Raw genomic sequence first — 4,356 nt, 5'->3', positions numbered from 1 at the left:
AATGAGATGCCATATTAAGGAGTTACAAAGGAAGAAATCAAAAATTTTAGAACAGGAGGAATTATTCTGGAGGCTGAAGAGTAGGGCTTTATGGCTAAGAGAAGGGGACAAGAACACAAAGTTATTCCATAAATTTGCAAGCGCAAGGAGGGAAAAAAAACTCAATCTGGAAAATAAGTGATGGAAGAGGGGGCTTTTTATATTCCCAAGAGCAAATCTCAAAAGAGATAGTGAGATTCTTTGAAAGGCAATACAAGAGATCGGAAAATAGTTCAATTCAGGATATTCTGTGGGGCATTGAAGTGTATCCTCAGATGTTCGATGAGGACATAAATAATCAAATATTTCAACCAGTTACCGAGGAGGAATTGCTGAGAACTTTAAAAGCTTTTAAAAGGGACAAATGCCCTGGCTCGGATGGGTGGTCAATAGAGTTTTTTTGTCACTTTTTTGATATCATAAAAACTGACCTGTTAAAAATGGTGGAAGGGACTAGGATGTCAAGCAACATAAACCAGAAAACATCATCCACTAATATAGCTCTCATCCCAAAAAAAGGAGATGCAATCTCTTTCACGGATTTCCATCCGATCTCTCTATGTAATATTTCTTACAAAATCATATCAAAAATTATTGCTAAAAGAATAAAAGGAACTTTTTCTACTTTATTAACAAAGGATCATCATGCTTTTTTACAGGGGAGGAACATTTTAGACGCGGTTGCAACAACTCAAGAAGGTCTTTTTGCCATCCATGCTAAAAAAAGTGATGCAGTCATTCTAAAAATCGACCTCTGCAAAGCTTATGATTGCATGGATTGGGAATTCATCAGATGTTTGTTAGCAAAGGTTGGATTAAGAGCTAATATGATAAACTGGGTCATGGCATGCGTAGAAAAGGTGAAATATGCAGTGATTGTCAATGGGATCCCATCTGCTTTCTTCCTAGCATCTAGAGGCCTTTGCCAAGGTTGCCCCCTGTCCCCGCTTTTATTTATTTTGGCTATGAATTCCCTCAGTCTTCATATCAACAAGGCTGTAAAAGAAAAAGGTGTCTCCCAATGAAAATATGCACGAACATTTCAATCTCTCACAATGTTTTTGTCAATGATGTTATAATGCTTGGCATTTTATGCAAATTAACTTGGCTGTGTTACTATAAAATTCTTTAAAATTTCCAAAAGGCATCTGGTTTGCAGATAAATAGCTAGAAGTCTATTATATATGACAGTGATATAAACCAGGAATAGTTGGCCTGGTTATCTGATCTCTTCGGTATTGAGGTGCATTCCATCAGTAATGGAATCAAGTACCTGGGCTTTATGTTAAAAGCAAATAGATACTCAAAGATGGATTGGCAATGGATACCTGAGAGATACTTCAAGAAGATATCATCTTGGGAGTATAGATGCCTTTCTTTGGCAGGGAGAGTTGTATTGGTGCAATCAGTTCTAAATCAGTTGGCAGTTTACTGGGCACATCTGTTTTTCCTCCCCGTGACCATAATTCAATCAATGAACAAGCTCACCACAAACTTTATCTAGGGTGGTCAGTTGGGAAAAAAGAAATATCATCTCTCAAAGCTGTCCTATATTTCTCTACCAAAAAGCATGGTTGGATGGAGTCTGTTAGAGATGAGGACTTTCGGGACGGCCCTTCTATGCAAGACTATGTGGAGGGGGTTATATGAGGAAGGGATTTGGAGCAAAACAATTCAAGAAAAGTATCTGGGCAGAAAGAACATATCCTTTTGGTACAGTAAAGGAAGGATAGGATCCTCTCATGGATATTCAATTTGGTTAAGCCTTCGTAAAATCGAAAGACTATTCCTGGAAAATCTAATATGGAGCTTTCAATCTGGAAAAAGATTCTTATTAAAAAAGACGTTTTTCTGAGTGGCACAGAGGAAATCAACGTTCCTGAATCCTTACTGACTTTTCTTCACAGGAAAGGCATCTTCTTTTGGGACGGTCTGATCACAATATGGCAAGGCCCTATCCCTATCTAGTGTGATGCCGAAAGTTTACATATGCCGACTGATATCGCTCTGATATGGGATCAAATCATGACAAGACTCCAGAACTGTGGCATATTTCGCTCGTCCGAGCATGACTGTCTTATTTGGAGAAACACAAATAGGATGGGTTCCTTTCAGGTAAAAGACATCTATCAGAATTTGATTAGTCGTAAATGGTCCTCATGCAATATCTCCTTCCTGCGTATCTTCTGGAAATAGGGGTGTCCATACAAAATGGTCCTTTTTGCATGGATATCCTTCCATAATAAGAATCTTTCGTGGGAGAATCTAAACAAGGGTGGATGGCAGGGTCTGGGTATTTGCCCCATTTGCAGATCAGCAAAGGAAAATAACTTTCACTTATTTCTAAATTGCAAAGGCTCTCGTCAATTATGGATGCTTTTGGAGAAATGCTTTGGTATCCAGCACAAGTCTCATGCTTCAATAAATGAAGCATTCCTATGGTGCAGCAAACAAAATGTCTCATGGAGATCAATTTTTATCATTACTTTCTGGTGCGTTTGGAAGTGGCGAAACAACTATATCTTTAATGACAATAGGGCCCCTTTTATGGAAACCTTTTTCATCATTAATTCTCACTATGAGGAAATTCCGCATTCCTCTCCCATCCAGAAGGAGCAGGTTGGTAAAAATATCTCACATGTATCTTCTTCTTTGCTTAGGGCGTTTTTTGATGGTGCTGAGCAGAAGGGGTTATGTGGCTGTGGTTTTCATATTTTAGCAACCCAAGACAGTCTTTTCTCTATTAATTGGAATGGGGGGAGGGGTACAAATATGTTGGCTGAGGCGATGGCTCTCACAGGTCTCATGAGCTTCTGTCTCTTTTTAAGTCTTCAAGATGTTTCTATTTTTGGAGACTCAAAAGTCTTGGTGGATTATGTCTCTGGGAAAAACTCCATCTCCAGGCCTCATCTCGTGGGGTGGCTAGATCGGATTAGTTTTTTTGGAACTCTTTAAAAGGTGGTTCAGTCAATTACATCTGTAGGGAACAAAATCAAAAGGCTGACTCCTTATCTAAAAAGGGTCTCCATGCAGCTCCGGGTTTCTGGCATCTTCAGGTTTCCTTTGGTGGAAAAACCTTTCCCATACAGGAATTCTTCCCTCCTGACTTCTAGTTTTCTCTATTGCAGATCGTTGGTTTCTCTTGGGTCTTCTCTTTTGTTTCATAGTTCTCCTTGTCTTTTCTACTTATGCTATATATGATGCTATTTTATATGTTTCGGTTGAGCAGGCTTCATCTCAATCTCTCGGCGCATCTTGGTTGCATATGTTTTCTCATCGAAAGCAGGCTATCGGCTATTTTGTTAAGATCTTGTTTTTGTATATCGTTTTCTCTTGATATGGTCTCATCATGGCGTGAATGTTTTTCTTTGCTTTATCTTTGCGGTTTTTAAAGGCCCGATCTCACTCTTTCAAAATATGGCTCTGCTTATGTGAAGTTTCAGATCTTTGGGACATATTTCTATGTTCAGATGAATGTACATTTTGACTCTTTTATATTTCTTATATAAATACAATTATGCTTTTTCTGTCCTGAAAAAAACATCAAATTTACAGGTACATCTAATTTTTAAAAGAGGAGGATTCTTTCCAATAACATCAAATTTACAGCTACAGCTAATCCATTTTGGTAATTTGAAATATATTTTACCAAATTAAGTCAACCAATGATAATTTTAAAAGTATGTTTCATTTAGGTAGTGCTTTCCTTTTCTATTTATATTGACCAATAAGACTAGATACATCGTTTTAGTGGCCTCAACCTGCCCCGAAGGGAAACCAAGTCTGTTGGCCACCTAAGTTTGCTATAAGCATTCCAAAAACAAAATTTCCCTAGTCCTTCCATCCGAGCTATGTGCACTAAATACTTAACAAACTAAGAGCTAGCATGAAACAACTGAAAAAAAGAACGGTTCGCTAAAAACAGAAGAACTATTGAAGGATCATTCCTTCCGGTCATCAGCAGTCGAATCAACATTTACGGGGGTATCCATGGGTTCTGCATGAGTTTGAGTCATCTGAGCCATCTGAACCAGCCTTTTTTGGATCTCATCCAACTTGTTATCCTGCATAATCATAATCACCTGCAAATTCTTCATTTCTTTTTTCAGTTTTGGCATCCCTTGGGCGATTTCAACCACTTCCCCTGCCACCTGCTCTAGAGCCTTTGCAAGAAGGCGTTTTAGAACCCAGTAGACATGAAGAGCTTGCCGGTAGAGCATCATCCGTCCTCGAGTGTTACTAGGATCTTGGATTATTTCTGCCCACTCTTCAGGGTCAAACTATTCTTCCATCACGTTTGCCTCCATTTCTTGAATA

Source organism: Pinus tabuliformis, chromosome 6 (genome assembly GCF_031772625.1).
Source record: "Pinus tabuliformis cultivar Carrire ecotype Pingquan chromosome 6, CPIR1, whole genome shotgun sequence".
In the NCBI taxonomy this organism is placed as follows: domain Eukaryota; kingdom Viridiplantae; phylum Streptophyta; class Pinopsida; order Pinales; family Pinaceae; genus Pinus; species Pinus tabuliformis.
Note: the sequence above shows the minus strand (reverse complement) of the source record.